The sequence below is a fragment of the Coregonus clupeaformis genome, chromosome 5, assembly GCF_020615455.1.
Source record: "Coregonus clupeaformis isolate EN_2021a chromosome 5, ASM2061545v1, whole genome shotgun sequence".
NCBI classification, from domain to species: Eukaryota; Metazoa; Chordata; class Actinopteri; order Salmoniformes; family Salmonidae; genus Coregonus; species Coregonus clupeaformis.
Window position 1 is genome coordinate 12,205,856 of NC_059196.1, and position 22,244 is coordinate 12,228,099.

The window sequence follows — 22,244 nt, forward strand, 5'->3', positions numbered from 1 at the left end:
CTCTCTTGGTAAATAGTGTGGTCTACAGCTTATCATTAGATACTCTACCTCAGGCGAGCAAAACCTCGAGACTTCCTTAGTATTTGATTTTGTGCACCAGCTGTTGTTTACAAATATACACAGACCGCCACCCCTTGTCTTACCGGAGTCAGCCGTTCTATCCTGCCGATGTAGCGTATGTTTCCATGTCGTCGTTCAGCCACGACTCGGTGAAACATAAGATATTACAGTTTTTAATGTCCCGTTGGTAGGATAACCATAATCTTAGGTCATCCAATTAATTTTCCAATGATTGAAGATTGGCTAATAGGATTGATGGGAGCGGCAGTTTACTCGCTCGCCGTCGGATCCTTACAAGGCACCCCGACCTACGTCCACGATATCTCTGTCTCTTCCTCATGCGAATGATGGGGATTTGGGCCTTGTCAGGTGTCTGTATGATATCCTTCGCGGCCGCCTCGTTGAAGAAAAATTATTAGTCCAATACGAGGTGAGTAATCGCTGTCCTGATATCCAGAAGCTCTTTTTGGTTATAAGAGACGATGGCAGAAACATTATGTACAAAATAAATTACAAATAACGCGGAAAAACACACATAATAGTACAATTGGTTAGAGGGCTGTAAAACGGCAGCCATCTTCTCCGGCGCAAACCCAACACCTCTCATCACCCCGAGAACACCATCCCCACAGTGAAGCATGGTGGTGGCAGCATCATGCTGTGGGGATGTTTTTCATCGGCAGGGACTGGGAAACTGGTCAGAATTGAAGGAATGATGGATGGCGCTAAATACAGGGAAATTCTTGAGGTAAACCCGTTTCAGTCTTCCAGAGATTTGAGACTGGGACGGAGGTTCACCTTCCAGCAGGACAATGACCCTAAGCATACTGCTAAAGCAACACTCGAGTGGTTTAAGGGGAAACATTTAAATATCTTGGAATGGCCTAGTCAAAGCCCAGACCTCAATCTAATTGAGAATCTGTGGTATGACTTAAAGATTGCTGTACACCAGCGGAACCCATCCAAATTGAAGGAGCTGGAGCAGTTTTGCCTTGAAGAATGGGCAAAAATCCCAGTGGCTATATGTGCCAAGCTTATAGAGACATTCCCCCAAGAGACTTGCAGCTGTAATTGTGGCAAAAGGTGGCTATACAAAGTATTGCCTTTCGGGGGAAGGGGGTGAATTGTTATGCATGCTCAAGTTTTCAAATTTTTTTGTCTTTCTTGTTTGTTTCACAAAAAAAAAATATTTTGCATCTTCAAAGTGGTAGGCATGTTGTGTAAATCAAATGATACAAATCCCCCCAAAATCCATTTTAATTCCATGTTGTAAGGCAACAAAATAGTAAAAATGCCAAGGGGGGTAAATACATTTGCAAGCCACTGTATCCATATGAACAACTTTTGCACGAGCATCGACCTGAGGGAACCGTACATCCATGTGCAGGTGCTTCCGTGTCACAGGAAGTTTCTGCGTTTTGATTTCCAAGGAGCAGCGTACGAGTACACAAGAATGCCGTTTGTGTACGCCTTAGCTCCTCGCACCTTTTACAAATGTGTGGAGGCTGCATTGAAGCTGCTGCATCATTAGGGAGTCAGGATTCTGGCATAGTTGGATGACCTGCTGGTTCTCGCCCTGTCAGCAGAACTGGTGATCACACACATGGCCCGACTGGTGATTCACCTCACACGTCTGGGGTTTGCAGTGAAATGGAAGAAGAGCTCGCCTTGGCCGAGTCAGCAGAGTGTCTACCTGGGTCTACAGCTAGACACCGCGACTATGACAACATGGCTTTCGGATCCACAGAATTCTGCGATCTTGTCGACCCTCAACCGGTTACATACAATGCGCACGGTATTGGTGCACTCCGTCATGTCCCTTCTGGGTCTCATGTCAGCGGCCCACACTGTGGTCCCTCTGGGGCTTCTGTGCAGACCTGGATCATTGGAGAGACCCACACGTTCTGACTTGCTGTGTTCCCATGGGCAGAGTGTCCTCGCACATCCCAGTCTTTACAGACGCATCTCTGATGGGATGGGATGGGTAGTGTCAAGCTCTGGCAGTGGGGGATGTGTGGCCTCCAACAGAGCATCACCTCAACCTCCTGGAGCTGGAAACGGTTCTATTGGTGCTACAGAACTTTGCAACCTTGCTCCGAGGATGCAGTGTGTTGGTGTGGTCAGACAACCGGACCACAGCGGCTTATGTAAACCGCCAATGGGGGGATGAGATCTCCTGCTCTTCACACCCTGGCGGAGGAACTGTGGCTGTGGGCTCACAAGCATCTTCTCTCGTTGATGGCAAGCCACATTCCGGGCCACCTCAACATGGGGGCGGACCTCAAGTACAGAGGAGGACCTCAGAAGGACGTGTTGCGCCTACACCCCGACATTGTCAGATCTCTTTTCAACACGAGAGAATGCACATTGTCCCCTCTGGTTCTCTCTTCAGGCCCAGGACGAACCACCAATGGAATTGGATGCGTTCGCACACCACCCGTGGTCGACAGTTCTCCTGTACGCTTTCGCCCCAACATCCTGCATTCTCCCATTGGTGGCACGGGTGAGACTGGAAGGACTGTCGGTCAATCTGATGGTTGGTGCCGCAGAGAATTAACCATTTGTGTTGTCCTGTGGAGAGTGTTCTCTCTTTCCTGCAATATTTGTTAGACATTCAACATTTGCCGTCCACCATTAAGGTGTATGCTTCTGTGATTGTTGGCTGTCATAAGGGTTTTGGCGGAAAGTCTGTTTTTAGCCTTGAAAGCATCTTCTGCTAGAAACGCGGTGGCTCTGGCCTGTGGCCTGAGCGACAGTTCAGCAGTGCTAGATGCCTTGACAACCGCCGTTTGAGCTTTTGGTCCAGGTCTCTTTGAGGATGCTATCTTTAAAGCCAAGCGTGTCAGTGATCTATGCGCTCTGTCGACGCGACCTGACTGTCTCCTCCATCAATTTTCGATCTGAGCAGGGCGGTGTTGCATCCTAATCCGGCGTTCATGCTTAAGATTATTAAGAGCTCTTAAAGATCATAGATCCTTGAGGTGTAAGCCTTCTCTCCTCCTCATCCTGGGGAGAGAGAGGAATGACTCCGTCGTCTGTGTCCTGTCCTCGATTTGGCGTGTTATGTGGAACGCATGACGATAGTTAGGTCATCACCCGAAATGTTTGTGTGCTATGGTGCTGCGGCCATCGGTTGGCCACTCTTAAAATTGCCGTTGTCTGACTGGCTCTGCAATGGCATTGCCTTGCCTTATGAGACTAAGGGGCACCCAGTGCCTTCATCCATTAGAGCTCACTCCACACAGGGAGCTGAGGCCTCCTCTGCCCTTTTCAGGGGTACAGGGGTCGAGGATATCTGCGCGGCAGCGCCGTGGTCGATGCCTTCCCCTTTGATCCGTTTCTTCCTTTTGGATATGTCATCGGGCTCTCTCGCACAGTCTGTACTTACATTTTTACATTTTACATTTTAGTCATTTAGCAGACGCTCTTATCCAGAGCGACTTACAGAAGCAATTAGGGTTAAGTGCCTTGCTCAAGGGCACATCGACAGATTTTTCACCTAGTCGGCTTGGGGATTAGAACCAGCGACCTTTCGGTTACTGGCACAACGCTCTTACCCACTTAGCTACCTGCCGCCCCCACTTGGCTTGCCTGCTGACACATACACTACAAAAGTATGTGGACACCCCTTCAAATTAGTGGATTCGGCTATTTCAGCCACACCTGTTGCTGATAGGTGTATAAAATCCAGCAGCCATGCAATCTCCATAGACAAACATTGACAGCAGAATGGCCTTACTGAAGAGCTCAGTGACTTTCAACATGGCACCGTCATAGGATGCCACCTTTCCAATAAGTCAGTTTGTAAAATGTCTGCCCTTCTAGAGCTGCCCCGGTCAACTGTAAGCACTATTATTGTGAATTGGAAATGTCCAGGAGCAACAACAGCTCAGCCACACAAGCTCACAGAAAGGGACCGCAGAGTGCTGAAGCGTGTAACGCCAAAAAATCATCTGTCCTCGGTTGCAACACACACTACCGAGTTCTAAACTGCCTCTGGAAGCAAAGTCAGCACAAGAACTGTTCGTCGGGAGCTTCATGAAATGGGTTTCCATGGCCGAGCAGCCTAAGATCACCATGCGCAATGCCAAGCGTTGGCTGGAGTGGTGTAAAGCTTGCCGCCATTGGACTCTGGAGCAGTGGAAACGCATTCTCTGGAGTGATGAATCACGCTTCACCATCTGGCAGTCCGACGGATTAATCTGGGTTTGGCGAATCCCAGGAGAACGCTACCTGCTCGAATTCATAGCGCCAAGTTTGATGGTGGGGTAATAATGGTCTGGGGCTGTTTTTCATGGTTCTGACTTGGCCCCTTAGTTCCAGTGAATTGAAATCTTAATGCTACAGCATACAATGACATTCTAGACGATTCTGTGCTTCCAACTTTGTGGCAACAGTTTGGGGAAGGTCCTGTTTCAGCATGACAATGCCCCCGTGCACAAAGCGAGGTCCATACAAAAATGGTTTGTCGAGATCGGTGTGGAAGAACTTGACTGGCCTGCACAGAGCCCTGACCTCAACCCCATCGAACACCTTTGGGATGAATTGGAACACCGACTGTGAACCAGGCCTAATCGCCCAACATCAGTGCCTGACCTCACTAATGCTCTTGTGGCTGAATGGAAGCAAGTCCCCGAAGCAATGTCCCAACATCTAGTGGAAAGCCTTCCCAGAAGAGTGGAGGCTGTTAAAGCAGCAAAAGGGGGACCAACTCCATATTAATGCCAATGATTTTGGAATGAGACACGACGATTTGGTAATGTAGTGTATGTCTCCCACAATGCAGGACATATGGGCTCCTGAGTGGTGCAGTGGTCTAAGGCACTGCAGCTCAGCGCTTGAGGCGTCATTACAGATCCCCTGGTTCGATTCCAGGCTGTATTGCAACCGGCTGTGATTGGGAGTCCCATAGGGCGGTGCACAATTGGCCCAGCGTCGTCCGGGTTTGGCCGGTGTAGGCCGTCATTGTAAATAAGAATTTGTTCCTAACTGACTTGCCTAGTTAAAGAAAGAAAATGTGTGCTCATGATTACTATTGCAGTTCAGTACATTATTTATCTTGCCCACCAGTCGTTGAATAGGTGGTGAGTTGACTAAGGACACAGTACTTACTCCGTTGGTCTACACTCTGTCGTACTTGGTCCTAGCCACATATGGGCCTGACCTTTTTTTCATGAGGGCAGGTCTACAAACATCTGACTCCTCCCTAAAAGCATTACCGCTCCACAATAAAGACCTATAGTTACTGGGTATGTAACTCCAGTTCTGTCAGTGGAGCTGAGCCCCATAGGTCTCGCTGAAGTTTTTTGGGAGGTTTTTGGGAGGTTGATTGTAGAGGCGCACTCCATTATATAGGGGCAGATGTGCTCTCATTGGCTGGATCTCGTGCATTATTAATTTGTCAGGCAATTGGCTGCCTAGGCAGCAGGGTAAACCAAAAGGAGCAAAGAACCCTTATGGGGCTCCACTCCACTCATAGAACTGGAGTTACATACCCAGTAACTATAGTTCTATGTCATCAGATCTGAAGGGACTGGACGGGGATACACTATGTGATGACCCTAACTAACTAGCCTTTCACAGGGGTATTTGGGTCCTGCCAAATTGCTTAAACCCATAGCTATTCTGTCCTTTCAGATCTTTCAGATCTGTTCATATCAGGACAGAATGAGTGAGTGAAAGGGGCTTGGGCTTAAATGCCCTGAATGGAACTGGTGTGGTATAATCTTTGGCTACCGTGTCAGTTTTCCTACCCCAGTAGAAGACGATCTGTGTGTGTGTGTGTGTGTTAGTGTGTGTGTGTGAGCGTGACAGGGCATGCAGAGCATTGCTGCGAGAAGACTTTCCATCTTGACCCCTATGCTCAGATCTTATCACTTTCCCACGCTTCACAGTCCCCCCCACACCTACACACACACAGTAAATAAGGATCTTTATCACCTCGACAGGTTAAATAAGCATTGCCCTGAGTGTTTAACTGGCATTAAATAGTGGAAAACAACACACTGCTTATCTCTGTATGTTCCGATTGCAACAAGCTCTCACAGTCTTACTGCAAATTTCTAAGTTGCTCCAAAAGTCACATTTCAAAGTGTTTTTGTTGCGCTTGCTGGTCTGTATAGTTCCTCCTGCTGCTCTGTATCCTTCCATTTCTCCAAACATCACATTTTGAAGTTAAGGGTTTAGGCACTCATTCCGAAAGGTTAAGGTAAGGGTTAAGGTTTGGGATAGGGTTAAAACATGAAGTTTAGGAACTCAATCCGAAAGGTTAAGGTAAGGGTTAAGGTTTGGGATAGGGTTAAAACATGAAGTTTAGGAACTCAATCCGAAAGGTTAAGTTAAGGGTTAAGGTTTGGGATAGGGTTAAAACATGAAGTTTAGGAACTCAATCCGAAAGGTTAAGGTAAGGGTTAAGGTTTGGGATAGGGTTAAAACATGAAGTTTAGGAACTCAATCCGAAAGGTTAAAGTAAGGGTTAAGGTTTGGGATAGGGTTAAAACATGAAGTTTAGGAACTCAATCCGAAAGGTTAAAGTAAGGGTTAAGGTTTGGGATAGGGTTAAAACATGAAGTTTAGGAACTCAATCCAAAAGGTTAAGGTAAGGGTTAAGGTTTGGGATAGGGTTAAAACATGAAGTTTAGGAACTCAATCCGAAAGGTTAAGGTAAGGGTTAAGGTTTGGGATAGGGTTAAAACATTAAGTTTAGGAACTCAATCCGAAAGGTTAAGGTAAGGGTTAAGGTTTGGGATAGGGTTAAAACATATTTTATTATTATTTTATTTATTTTTAGTCATTTAGCAGACGCTCTTATCCAGAGCGACTTACAGTTAGTGAATACATTTTTATACTGGCCCCCCATGGAAATCGAACCCACAACCCTGGCGTTGCAAACGCCATGCTCTATCAACTGAGCTACATCCCTGCCGGCCATTCCCTCCCCTACCCTGGACCAATTGTGCACCGCCCATGAGTCTCCCGGTCGCAGCCGGCTGCGACAGAGCCTGGATTCGAACCAGGATCTAGTGGCACAGTTAGCACTGCGATGCAGTGTCTTAGACCACTGCGCCACTCAGGAGCAACATAAAATGCAGGCACTTGTTATGAATGGTTAAGGTAATGGTTAAGGTTAGGGATAGGAAAACATTTATTTAAAAAATGTGTCCACGACTAGGGGTCGATCACGGAACTTTCTGATCCAGAGTCATGTGATTAACAGTGTCATGAGATTACGCCCATTCACGACCCCCGTCCAAAACGACCTAGCAAAACCCAAACTGACTTGATAGTGATAGAGCTCACTGTTGCCCCTAGTAGCCAGTTTTGAAGGCATTACCCGGCATCCTCAGGACATGGACAGATGTCCAATTTCAACGTCAAGTTTGAAAGATCTTCCTGCTGATTCTTCAGATCTGTAAATTAGATTAGAGCCTGTTTGACAGTTCAACGTTTGACATTTGATTTAGCTGTTCTGGTATTGTTGATCTAACTCAGTTTCACCCCACTGCCTTGTTTTGTGCTATAACCTATTCAACTGCAAACTTGTTGACATTGTCATAATCTGACATATACAGTACACACAGAGGCTGGCAGTTAGGCTACCTACCTTACCTGTGGGAACAATAACTGACCTGCCCTCTCACACACCCCATCAGCTGTCCACAGTGTTTTCAGGTCCGTGAGCACACACACAGTACTGAAGATATTATCAGGACAGGGAACAGTCTGATAAATGGCCTCTCATGCTTAATTTAAGTCCTTGTCCAAAGCAAGGCAGGTGCGGGAGGGAGATCCCACCTGCCAAAGCAGCCCATGTACAGTATTCACCACGCTGATCCAGCAAGTTGCCTTGGTGGGAGATTGTTGCTGTTTTCACATGCTTTTTGGTGTTTCTGGTTCTGTAATAGGCCAGCGAACAGGAAATTCAGCAGCTCTTAGAGGACAGTGAAAATTGATAAAGGTGCTTCAGTAAAACGAACGTGTTTCCGTCTTGTCGGAGTTATAGGTGGAAAACACAGGAGGCTGCTGAGGGGAGAACGGCTCATAATAATGACCGTAACGGAGAAAATGGAATGGCATCAAACACCTGGAAACCATGTGTTTTATGTATTTGACACCATTCCACTAATTCCGCTCCAGTCATTACCACAAGCCCAATCTCCCCAACTAAGGTGCCACCAACATCCTGTGGTGGAAAAATTAAGGACACTTTTATATATTTCAAAAAGCCTCCTACAGGTTCAGGGACCAATAAGGGACCAATCACAATGGGAATTGAAAACAAAAATGTGATTGGACTGGTTATTGAGAATGTTTCATTTTTTATTCTGATTGTGATTGGGCCCTGAACCAAAGGAGACCATTTCGAAACATATAAAAGCCTCAAGGCCGAAACGCATTCATTTTACTGAAGCACTTTTAGCAACTTCCACTGTCCTCCAAGAATTGCTGAATTTCCTCTTCACATCACATCACATCACTCTTCAATTAATGCACCTTGTTGAGCGAGGTATGCAGGCCTAATATCCCCTTCTAGGTGGTGGGCCGAAGGCGAAAAATGTGAAGTTGATCTATCCATGTCGAGGGAGAAGCTGATTTTTTGTATGTGACAGTAAAACCTTCATATGATGACTATGACATTTGTTGGCACCTTCAATTCTTGCATTTCAACACTGTCTGCTCAAGCAAATTTGTCAAACTGCTAAACTTAAAACCAATCAGAACACCCCTACAAAGCCCTTGTGATGAAGGCAGCCAATGTCCTGCTTCTATCTAATATGTAAACAGCCTCATGTGAAAACGCAAGCTGCTGACTGTCTGTGTGTGATGAAGAGGAACATATACAGATGTCGGATCTTAATTTGCTGACTCTTTTGTGGCGGAGAATTTTCCTGATGCATCAGGAAATTCAGATGAGCCTTGTGAGTGGCTGAAAATAAGCAGTTATCTTTCTCTCTATGCGTTACACTCCATTGCATTGGCTTGGCAGGAGAAAACAGTCCTCCCCGACTCGTTTCGAGGTAAGACATTTTAACAACATCTGATGAAAAAGCTGTGTTCTGTACAATCTAGGCTTGCTAGCCAGCCAAGTTATTTCTGCATTCTGTTGATGAGTCTGTTTTGCTAGCTAGCTGCATGAAGTGGCTGTTTCCCTGGCTAATGTTAGCTAACTTTCTCTTGACACTTTCCCTTCCCCTATTGTGTTGCACCATTGGGGTTGGTGTTACTAATTTAAATTAGAGGCTACGTTATTCTACTCTTATTGTAAACAACTTGACCAAGACAAAAAATATGCAAAACTGTTAACAAAACAGTACACAATCCCGTCACAAATGGCAGTAACCTACTGGAAAAGTGCTACCTATTTGATGATACTTGATGGTATGAGGTCGGTTGATTTACAGAGCCTTCCCCAAACCATAGCTCCCTAGGTACGGTACTGCACTGTATAGCCTACAAACACCGCTTGTTAGGTTAATGCTTCCAGCTATCTATCTGTCAGTGAATACACATTTTGAATCATGTTTTGGCATGATTATATGTATCATTTAAAGAAACTGTGATGAGTGTGATGGAAGGAGTCAGGCGCAGGAGGGTAATCACAGAATTCAGAGTTTATTCCTTTGTTACACAAAATACGCTCGAATAGCGACAAACGAAACAGGCACAGGGGAAACTATCTACCCTGGCAATACACTGTAATGGTATCTCCATACAATACATAGGCACAGAAGAAATATCTACCCTGGCAACAAAATGGTACGAGTAGCTCCACCGAGCTACACTACTCTCACATTCAAACAATCACCCACAAGGACAAGGGGCCAGAGGGAACACTTATACACAGATAATGAGGGGATTACAACCAGATGTGTGTGATTGACAAGACAAGACAAATGTGATGATGATGATTGGGGCGGCAGTGGTTAGTAAGCCGGTGACGACGAACGCCGAAGCCTGCCCGAACAAGGAGGGGAGGCAGCCTCGGTGGAAGTCGTGACAATAAACCCCCCTTGACGCGCAGCTCCAGCAGCGCGCCGACCCCGGCCTCGGGGACGGCCAGGAGGACACGGAGCAGGGCGAGCCGGATGGTGACGGTGGAAATCCCACAACAGGGAGGGATCGAGGATATCCCTCACCGGGACCCAGCACCGTTCCTCCGGACCGTACCCCTCCCACTCCATGAGGTACTGAAGGCCCCCCACCCGACGTCTCGAATCCAGGATGGAGCAGACAGAATACGCCGGGGCCCCCTCGATGTCCAGAGGAGGTGGAGGAACCTCCCGTACCTCAGACTCCTGGAGTGGACCAACCACCACCGACCTGAGGCCACCACCGACCTGAGGAGAGACACATGAAACGAGGGGTTAATATGGTAATTAGGGGGGAGTAACAACCTATAAGTGATCTCGTTGATTCTCCTCAGGACTTTGAACGGTCCCACAAACCGCGGGCTCAGCTTCCGGCAGGGCAGGCGGAGGGGCAGATTCCGGGTCGAGAGCCAGACCCGATCCCCCGGTACGAAGACCGGGTCCTCACTGTAGTGACGGTCAGCGTTGGCCTTCTGACGACGCACGGCACGCTGGAGGTGAATGTGGGCAGCGTCCCACGTCTCCTCCGCGCGCCAAAACCAGTCATCCACCGCAGGAGCCTCGGTCTGGCTCTGGTGCCACGGTGCCAGAACCGGTTGGTGCCACGGTGCCAGAACTGGTTGGTAACCTAAAACACATTGGAATGGTGTTAGGTTAGTAGAGGAGTGGCGGAGAGAGTTCTGGGCATATTCTGCCCATGGCAAGAATACCGACCACTCCCCCGGCTGAGCCTGGCAGTAGGACCGCAGGAATCTACCCACATCCTGATTTACCCGTTCCACCTGCCCATTTGACTCGGGGTGGAACCCAGAGGTCAGGCTGACCGAGACCCCCAGACGTTCCATGAATGCCTTTCAAACCTTGGACGTGAACTGGGGTCCTCGTCGGACACTATATCCTCTGGCACCCCATAGTGCCGGAAGACGTGAGTAAACAGGGCCTCCGCAGTCTGCAGGGCCGTGGGGAGACCGGGCAGAGGAAGGAGGCGGCAGGACTTGGAAAAGCGGTCCACAACGACCAGGATGGTGGTGTTACCTTGGGCGAGGGGAAGATCAGTCAAAAATCAATACTAAGGTGAGACCATGGTCCTTGTGGAACTGGTAAAGGTTGTAACTTACCCGCTGGGAGGTGTTTAGGTACCTTACTCTGGGCGCACACCGAGCAGGAGGAGATGTACACCCTCACGTCCTTAGCCAAGGTAGGCCACCAGTACTTTCTGATCAAGCAGCGAACTGTACGACCGATACCTGGTTGACCAGAGGAGGGTGACGTGTGTGCCCAGAAGATCAGACGATCACGGATAAGAGCAGGCACGTACCGCAGCCCAGCTGGACACTGAGGTGGAGATGGATCTGTGCGTAATGCCTGCTCTATATCCGCGTCCATCGCCCATACTACTGGCGCCACAATGCAGGAGCCCGGGAGTATAGGGGTGTTGTCTCTGGGCCTCTCCTCTGTGTAATACACCCGGGACAGGGCGTCTGCCTTCACGTTCTTCGTACCCAGAATATATGATAGTTTAAAATCAAACCGGGTGAAGAATAGGGCCCACCTGGCCTGGCGAGGATTCAGCCTCCTCGCTGCCCAGATGTACTCCAGGTTACGGTGGTCAGTCCAGATGAGGAAAGGGTGTTTCGCCCCTTCGAGCCAATGCCTCCACACGGTCAAAGCTCGGACAACAGCCAACAGCTCCCGATCACCAACATTGTAGTTCTGCTCCGCCGGGCTGAGCTTCTTAGAGAAGAAGGCACAGGTGCGGAGCTTGGGTGGCGTGCCCCAGCATTGGGACAGGACAGCGCCTATCCCTACCTCGGACGCATCCACCTCCACTACGAACGGTAATGATGGATCGGGGTGGGCCAGTAAATGGACCAGCCGCTCGCCCCCCCAGCCACTCGCCCCCCTGACCAGACCCTGCAGTTTCCTGAAGGCCAGGTCAGCCTCAGCAGACCAGCGGAGCCGGGATAACCCACCCTTCAACAGGGATGTAATGGGAGCTGCGACTTTGCCAAAGCCCCGGATACACCTCAGATAGTAGTTGGCAAAGCCAATAAAACGCTGCACCTCCTTTACCGTGGTTGGAGTCGGCCAATTACGCACGGCTGAAATGCGGTCTCCCTCCATCTCCACACCTGAGGTGGTAATGCGGTATCCGAGGAAGGAGACGGACTGCTGGAAAAACATACACTTCTCTGCCTTGGCATAAAGGTCATGTTCCAACAGTCGGTCCAGCACTTTGCGAACCAAGGACACATGGTCGGCGCACGTAGCGGAATACACCAGAATGTCATCGATGTAGACCACCACACCGCGACCAAGCATGTCCCGAAACACCTCGTTCACAAAGGACTGGAAGACTGATGGAGCATTCATCAAACCGAACGGCATCACCAGGTATTCGTAATACCCCATGGTTGTGCTGAATGGTGTCTTCCTCTCGTCACCTTCTTGGACACGCACCAGATTGTACGCACTACGGAGATCTAATTTTGCATGCCCCATGCATTGACTCGATCACAGATGGAATGAGGGGTAGAGGATAACTATAAAGAATAGTCCCATTGTTAATTGCTCGGTAATCAATGCGCAGACCTCCGTCTTTCTTCTTCACAAAAAAGAAACTTGAGGAGGCGGGTGAAGTTTAGGGATGTATGAACCCCTGGCCCAGGGACTCAGAGACGTATGTCTCCATCGCCTCCGTTTCAGCCTGCGACAGGGGATATACATGACTCCTGGGAGGCACAGCATCTACCCGGAGGTTTATTGTGCAATCCCCCACCCGATGAGGTGGTAATTTGTTTGCCTGCGTTTTGGAAAACGTGTTCGCCAAATCGAGGTATTTGGGGGGAATGCACAAGGTGGAGGTAGTGTCTGGACTTTCCACCGTGGTTGCACCAACGGAAACAGCCAGACACCTACCCTGACACTCTCGTGACCATCCCGTGAGAACCCTCTGCGGCCATGAAAAGGTGGGGTTGTGTAGTGCTAACCAGGGAACACCCAACACAACAGGGAAATCAGGAGACTCAATAATTTAAAAAAGTGACTTGCTCTCTATGGCTCTCTTGTGTAACCATTGTGACTGGTGCTGTAACCTCCCTAACGAACCCTGACCCTAATGGTCGACTGTCAAGTGCTTGGATGGGCAGTGGAATGGATAGGGGAACCAATGCAATAACTAGACTATGTGCTAACGACCTGTCCATAAAGTTCCCAGCTGCGCCTGAATCGACCAGCGCCTTACACTGTGGAACTACCGTGTAATCAGGGAAGTGGATGTGTAGGGTACAGTGCGCAGCAGAGGGCTCTGAAAGAGTGTAGGTGTTCGATACCTGGGGTGATGCAAGAGTGCCCTGCTTGCCGCCTCCAGACCCAAAAGAACACTGACGACAGCGTGCAGTAGAATGTCCTCTTTTGCCACAAGAGTGACACTGGCGCTGTCGCCCTCCGCTCTCCTGGATCGCCGCACCACCCAGCTCCATCATCTCGTGATCCGGGTTGGGGGGGTGGTGGGGGTGAAACGGGCAGGCCCCTCCCAGGACGTCTTCTAGAAGCCAGCAGGTTGTCCAACCGGATGGCTATTTCCACCAGTTGATTGAAGGACAACGTGGTGTCCTGGCAGGCTAGCTCCCTTCAGACGTCCTCTCACAGGTGGCATCAGAAGTGGTCGATGAGGGCCCGCTCGTTCCACCCGGACCCAGCTGCTAGAGTCCTGAACTCCAGGGTAAAGTCCTGCGCGGTCCTCGTCCCCTGCCTCAAATGGACCAGCCGCTCGCCCGCCTATCTCCCTTCGGGATTGTGATCGAAGACGGCCCGGAAGAGGAGAGCGAACTCCCAGTAGTTGTCCGACGAGGCTCCTCCTTCACTCCAGACCACATTGGCCCACTCCGGGCTTTGCCTGAGAGGCAGGAGACGAGGGCGGACACCTTCTCCCGCTCCGAGGGAGCCAGGCTGATGGTGTAGAAATAGAGTTCCATCTGCAGGAGGAAACCCTGGCAGCGGGCCACTGTCCCTTCGTACTCCCTCGGTCGGGAAAGGTGAATCCCTGTGGGTGCTGGAGTGTGGGTGGCTGAATCCGGTCGCTCAGCTGATCTCGAAGGGTCAGGTCCTCTCCTCTCCAGGCATTGGATGACTTGAAGAACCCGATCCATTGCCTCACCCAAGCTGGCTAGCATGTTCGAATGTTCCTGGACCCGCTCCACCACTCCAGACATATTCCCAGTTCCTGATGACTCCATGTTGTTCGGGTGTGTGATTCTGTAGCGAGTGATGTTGGACGGAGTCAAGCGCAGAAGAGGAAATCACAGAATAAATGGTTTATTCAACTAAACAGAGGTACACAGCAATACGTAACATACACCTGTGCGGTAAACGGCGCACTGGGGAAGACAAGGCACAAGGGTGAATATCCCGGCTAAACACAATACAAATCTAGCTCCACCAAGGTATATATCCCCTACAATCAACAATCACACACAGACAAGGGGACAGAGGGAACACTTACAGTGGGGGAAAAAAGTATTTAGTCAGCCACCAATTGTGCAAGTTCTCCCACTTAAAAAGATGAGAGAGGCCTGTAATTTTCATCATAGGTACACGTCAACTATGACAGACAAATCGAGAATTTTTTTTCCAGAAAATTACATTGTAGGATTTTTAATGAATTTATTTGCAAATTATGGTGGAAAATAAGTATTTGGTCACCTACAAACAAGCAAGCTTTCTGGCTCTCACAGACCTGTAACTTCTTCTTTAAGAGGCTCCTCTGTCCTCCACTCGTTACCTGTATTAATGGCACCTGTTTGAACTTGTTATCAGTATAAAAGACACCTGTCCACCTCAAACAGTCACACTCCAAACTCCACTATGGCCAAGAACAAAGAGCTGTCAAAAGACACCAGAAACAAAATTGTAGACCTGCACCAGGCTGGGAAGACTGAATCTGCAATAGGTAAGCAGCTTGGTTTGAAGAAATCAACTGTGGGAGCAATTATTAGGAAATGGAAGACATACAAGACCACTGATAATCTCCCTCGATCTGGGGCTCCACGCAAGATCTCACCCTGTGGGGTCAAAATGATCAAAAGAACGGTGAGCAAAAATCCCAGAACCACACGGGGGGACCTAGTGAATGACCTGCAGAGAGCTGGGACCAAAGTAACAAAGCCTACCATCAGTAACACACTACGCCGCCAGGGACTCAAATCCTGCAGTGCCAGACGTGTCCCCCTGCTTAAGCCAGTACATGTCCAGGCCCGTCTGAAGGTTGCCAGAGTGCATTTGGATGATCCAGAAGAGGATTGGGAGAATGTCATATGGTCAGATGAAACCAAAATAGAACTTTTTGGTAAAAACTCAACTCGTCGTGTTTGGAGGACAAAGAATGCTGAGTTGCATCCAAAGAACACCATACCTACTGTGAAGCATGGGGGTGGAAACATCATGCTTTGGGGCTGTTTTTCTGCAAAGGGACCAGGACGACTGATCCGTGTAAAGGAAAGAATGAATGGGCCATGTATCGTGAGATTTTGAGTGAAAACCTCCTTCCATCAGCAAGGGCATTGAAGATGAAACGTGGCTGGGTGTTTCAGCATGGCAATGATCCCAAACACACCGCCCGTGCAATGAAGGAGTGGCTTCGTAAGAAGCATTTCAAGGTCCTGGAGTGGCCTAGCCAGTCTCCAGATCTCAACCCCATAGAAAATCTTTGGAGGGAGTTGAAAGTCTGTGTTGCCCAGCAACAGCCCCAAAACATCACTGCTCTAGAGGAGATCTGCATGGAGGAATGGGCCAAAATACCAGCAACAGTGTGTGAAAACCTTGTGAAGACTTACAGAAAACGTTTGACCTGTGTCATTGCCAACAAAGGGTATATAACAGAAAGTATTGAGAAACTTTTGTTATTGACCAAATACTTATTTTCCACCATAACTTGCTAATAATTCATAAAAAATCCTACAATGTGATTTTCTGGAAATGTTTTCCTAATTTTGTCTGTCATAGTTGACGTGTACCTATGATGAAAATTACCGGCCTCTCTCATCTTTTTAAGTGGGAGAACTTGCACAATTGGTGGCTGACTAAATACTTTTTTCCCCCACTGTATACAGGTACTGATGAGGGGATATGAACCAGGTGTATGTAATAAACAAGACAAAACAAATGGAATGATGAGATGAGGAGCGGCAGTGGCTAGAAGGCCGGTGACGACGAACGCCGAAGCTTGCCCAAACCAGGAGAGGAGGAGTGCCTCGGAGGAAGTCGTGACAATACTCGTGATTATATTGCAGTTGTATTGTACTCATAATATCTACAGCATCCTTTTCTCGTAGACTCCAACAGCTCTGAATCCAGATGCAAGGCTGTGGCATGACAATAACTAATGGCCCATCCACAGGGCTCCCTCTATTTTTTTTGTCCCATAATCTAAATATCAAATCAATTCTACTGGAATAGAAATAGAGGATAATGAACTAAATGAAAACATTTATGGCTAAATAATAATAATTACACATAAAACCATATCATGTTTGTCCAGTCGCTGTTTGATATGGACACGGTATAAGCCACACAACAGATCATGATTTGGTCATTACTGTTCAGTTCCCTCTGGGATATTTATTAGTGGCAGGTCAAAAGGTCATCTTGGCGGGTCAAAAGAAGATCAAATTCAAAACTAAGTGAATGGTACACCCGGCCACAGACAGACAGGGATTGAATATAAATAATAATACAGTCAAGAAAGCAGCCATGCGCTATCACATATGAAAGTAAATCGTCTTTTGGAGTGAAATAATGTCTCACTTGGTTCTGTTTGTATCCGTATTGATTAGTCTATATGAGAACGGACAACGCGCAATCCGAAAGATGTGATTATGCCCAACCACGTAAGTGAGGGTGGGAAAAATATGTCCATCAAGATACACTACAGAATCCAAAAGTATGTGGACACTTGCTCGTCGACCATCTCATTCCAAACTAATGGGCATTAATATGGAGTTGGTCCCCATTTTGCTGCTGTAACAGCCTCCACTCTTCTGGGAAGGCTTTCCACTAGATGTTGGAACATTGCTGTGGGTACCTGCTTCCATTCAGCCACAAGAGCATTAGTGAGGTCGGGCACTGATGTTGGGCGATTAGGCATGGCTTGTAGTTAGCGTTCCAATTCATCCCAAAGGTGGTCAATGGGGTTGAGGTCAGGGCTCTGTGCAGGCCAGTCAAGTTCTTCCACACCGATCTCGACAAACCATTTCTGTATGGACCTCGCTTTGTGCACGGGGGCATTGTCATGCTGAAACAGGACTTCCCCAAACTGTTGCCACAAAGTTGGAAGCACAGAATCGTCTAGAATATCATTGTATGCTGTAGCATTAAGATTTCAATTCACTGGAACTAAGGGGCCTAGCCCAAACCATGAAAAACAGCCCCAGACCATTATTCCTCCTCCACCAAACCAGAGGCTGTTTGGAACATGGTAGTGCATGTTGCAACCGAGGACAGACAATTATTACGCAATACACGCTTCAGCACTCGGCAGTCCCGTTCTGTGAGCTTGTGTGGCCTATCACTTCGCGGCTGAGCATTTGGTGCTCCTAGATGTTTCCATTTCACAATAACAGCACTTACAGTTGACTGGGGCAGCTCTAGCAGGGCAGAAATTTGATGAAATGACTTGTTGGAAAGGCGACATCCTATGACGGTGCCACGTTGAAATCACTGAGCTCTTCAGTAAGCCATTCTACTGACAATATTTGTCTATGGAGATTGCATAGCTGTGTGCTCGATTTGATACACCTGTCAGCAATGGTGTGGCTGAAATAGAAAATCCACTAATTTGAAGGGATGTCCACATACACATACATACAGTGGGGAGAACAAGCTGCTTGCTTATTGTCCTGTAGCCCATCCCAGCCTTGTGCAGGTCTACAATTTTATCCCTGATGTCCTTACACAGCTCTCTGGTCTTGGCCATTGTGGAGAGGTTGGAGTCTGTTTGATTGAGTGTGTGGACAGGTGTCTTTTATACAGGTAACGAGTTCAAACAGGTGCAGTTAATACAGGTAATGAGTGAAGAACAGGAGGGCTTCTTAAAGAAAAACTAACAGGTCTGTGAGAGCCGGAATTCTTACTGGTTGGTAGGTGATCAAATACTTGTGTCATGCAATAAAATGCTAATTAATTACTTAAACATCATACAATGTGATTTTCTGGATTTTTGTTTTAGATTCCGTCTCTCACAGTTGAAGTGTACCTATGATAAAAATTACAGACCTCTACATGCTTTGTAAGTAGGAAACCTGCAAAACCAGCAGTGTATCAAATACTTGTTCTCCCCACTGTATATAGTGTAAGTCTATACAGTCTCCATTTGTAGATGTATTTTGTGTCCTAGATATATGTAAGACAGCGTTAGTCTTGATAGAAGCAAATCAATTATGAATTGCGAAGTCTGTGACCAATTGTAAAATGTATATTCTGGGCTGTTTGTGGCCGTTAGACATTGTTATGCGCCTGTTCATGGGCCCGTACGTACAGGATCAGAAAGCCTGTACGGCCTATGGGACCATGATGGTCAGGGAACTTGAATTCAGCATTGGCTTGACTTGCCCTTCGTAGAAGTCCATTGCTTCCGAGGCTTCCGTGAAGGTTTGGGTCTTGTTGTTGAAGGTGATCAGCAGTTTTGCCAGGTGGACCACGCCGTACCTCAGGTTGGTTTTGCGCAGCTTGTTCGCCATTGGCAATCTATCATAGTTCTTCTCCACCGTTTACAGCCAAGAATGTAATGGGGTAGCTGAAACCTCGAGATCGTTCACTTTTGAGTGACAGTTGTTGACCGTGGTTTGAAGTTTCTCGAGTGTGCCATGGATTGGGCTCATTGGTGTCGAGAGCGGAGAATATTTCCTTGCAAACAATGTCTCTGATCGTCTTTGCAAGAGCGTCGGGATCCATCGGAGTGCTGCGTGTGGTATACTGCATCCGCGTGGTTTGAGGTTAGCGCCAAACACAACATGTTTTGGGGTTGAAAAGTGAAGCCAATATCATTTCAATTTGTAATCTTGAAATAAAAACAATAGATCTGTCGTGGATAAAGTCTTAATTTGAGGGAATTCTGTTGTACAAGCTAAGCCTGTTTACTGCATGCCACCGGAAGTCACATCAGGGCCTAGTGGTAAAATGCACATGAGGGTACTTCAAGGGTACTCCGGCAGAGAACATTTCAGTTGATGGTACTATACCCGAAAAAGTTGGGAACCACTGAACTAGGCTGCAAGGAAAAGGATAGAGGCATGATGTTCTGCATCCTACTCCAACTATTTTTTTTATTTTTTTATTTTTATTTCACCTTTATTTAACCAGGTAAGCCAGTTGAGAACAAGTTCTCATTTACAACTTTCTTCTTATTGACAGGGATAATGTGGCATTTTTTATTTGTCAGTGAGAATGAAATTAGTGAGTCCTGCCTTGACGACTGTATTAGCTTTACAATACTTGTCCTATACATTTTAGTTGTCTTCAATTATTACTTGGAATAATGACAGCTAAAGCTAGTGATAACGCCATCTGCTCCTGCTAGCTAGCAACAGTCTACTTGTTGTAGCTAGCTAGCTACATTGCTATGTTCTCCACGTTTTAAGTAAAGTTGGGAGTTATTTTAAAGCTTGCATTGATGGTAGCATGTTTCTATGATCAAATAGATTACAAATATAAAAAAGACTTTACCCATAGCAGTTTGTCGGACTGAGATCTCTCTCCAGCTGTCACCAGCTGTGTTTAGTACAGAGAACATGATTGGCAGACGTGATCAGCAAAGAGGGTACCTGGATAGTACACAAGTTTTGATTTGTTTGCTGTTTAGTACTTGGCAGTATTTGCCTGTCCAGCTAGTGAACATAAAAGGAAGTATTTTGAAAATAATGTGCAAGAATTGACATTGCCAACAAATGGAAATGTGTTCAGAATAAATGAACACAATATGTAAAAACCAGCTCCTCCTGATCATCTCGAAAACTAAGGCAGATACGATACTTTGACACACTACCTCTTCCTCTTTGTTGTTCTAGAAGCCTGAGACAAAGATTGAGATGGAGGAATATATTATGCAGTTGCCTAGGCTAAGTAACCTTGTTTCGGGAAGGAAGACATAGAAAACACCAAGTCACGTTTGCCGTTATGGTGTTGTGGACTTGCCGCTGACAGCTACTGTCCCTGGCTGTAACTACTTATTTATTCTGGGATAATTAGTCAAGTGCAGCCCTGGCACCATGATTAATGCACTTTGTCATCTTCAGCACGACATAAATCCAACGCTGCCTGTAGCCTATAGCAAGATGAAACACTTCAAATCGAGTTCAATATCTCGGTATAGACAGTCATTGGGTGCAACACATTTCACGTAGCCTAGGCCTCGTCTATGGCCTTGGCATGGCCTACGGTCAGTTACATTGAAAACTGTACAATAACATCCATTCTTCTAGCTTAGGCTACATAGGCTAATAATTATGTGACAATAAAATAGGTCAAATTAAATATAGGTAGAGGTGGTCACTATCTAGGCTATTTTAGGCTTACCCGTGACAGGTTGCAAGGTCATGGGAATTCATGGAAAGCATAACACATAAAAGATGGGATGATTTTTTTATAGTTCGGAGAACTATAAGCCAAAATGTTGGCTGTTTTGTTAAATGTCCATAGGATATTCACCTATTTAGCCTATAGATAGGTGTGTGTGTGTGAGTGAGTGCGTTCCTGCCTGTGTGCATGCACGTGCGTGTGTGTGAGAGAGAGATGGTGATCAAGGAAATGTAAAAGAGCGAGAAAGATTATGATCACAATAGGATGATGATAGCTAAATTAGTCTCTCTCTCTCTCTCTCTCTGTGTGTGTGTGTGTGTGTGTGTGTGTGTGTGTGTGTGTGTGTATTCACACCTTAATACAGTGTAGCTGTTGTGGGGGTGAGGACGGTGTTTACAGAAGGACACTGCTGAGCCCTTTGACCTAGAGGAGGTCCTGTAGGAGCTGCACAAAAGGGACAAAGAGAGAGGTGAGTAGACTAAGCCTACTAGTCTATTAAAATGTGGTGTATTCATTAGTCGGGTTCCGTTGTAAAATGTTTTGCCTGTTGCAAAACGTTTTACAACAGAAACCGTTTACTCCAAACGCTCTTCAACGTTTCGTAAAATCTGTTTGGTTTTTAAAAACGGAAGTTGTAGTTCATTTAAATGTTATGGTTTCTAGTCGTTGCCATTCCAATCCGAATAGTTTGCTAAGTGTTTGGCACAAGCTGCACATCTATAAATTAACAATTCTTCCATGCTCCAAAGTGGAGTGAAGTCTGCTGGGTTCCATCCAACTTCTTCCACCCGCGTATTTTTTTTAGAGGGACGCGATTGAACTACAATTTCCATTTCAGAACAAAACAGAACTCAACAGCTTTTGGATTAAATAGACAAAATGTTTTGCAACGGAATCCAACTAATGAATACACCCCTGGTTGTTTTTCAGGTTTGCTCATAGCCTAAGACAAGTCTATGGTCATGGCCAAAAAATGTTTTGCTGCCATCTCGTGGCCATATACAGTATTCATTCACTACTGAAACGATTGAGAGGAGCAGGGTTAGAACCATCACATTTATGGTTACTGGGCACTTAACTTTCTGAGCCATTAATATCCAGACCTCTTGGTAGTGGTTCATTGTAGGCTTCTGCTAAAATGGAGGCTACAGTTCTGCACCCTCCGCTGCAACTTGCCAATGCGGCCATACAGCACTCCTTCCGTAGCCTCCAACTGCTCTTAAACTCGAGTAAAACTAAATGCATGCTCTTCAATCGAACGCTGCTTGCACCCGCCCGCCCGACTAGAATCACTACTCTCCGCGGGTCTGACTTAGAATATGTGGACAACTACAAATACCTAGGTGTCTGGTTAGACCGTAAACTCTCCTTCCAGACTCACATTAAGCATCTCCAATCCAAAGCTAAATCTAGAATCGGCTTCATATTTCGCAAAAGCCTCCTTCACTCATGCTGCCAAACATGCCCTCGTAAAACTGACTATCCTACCGATCCTTGACTTCGGCAATGTCATTTACAAATAGC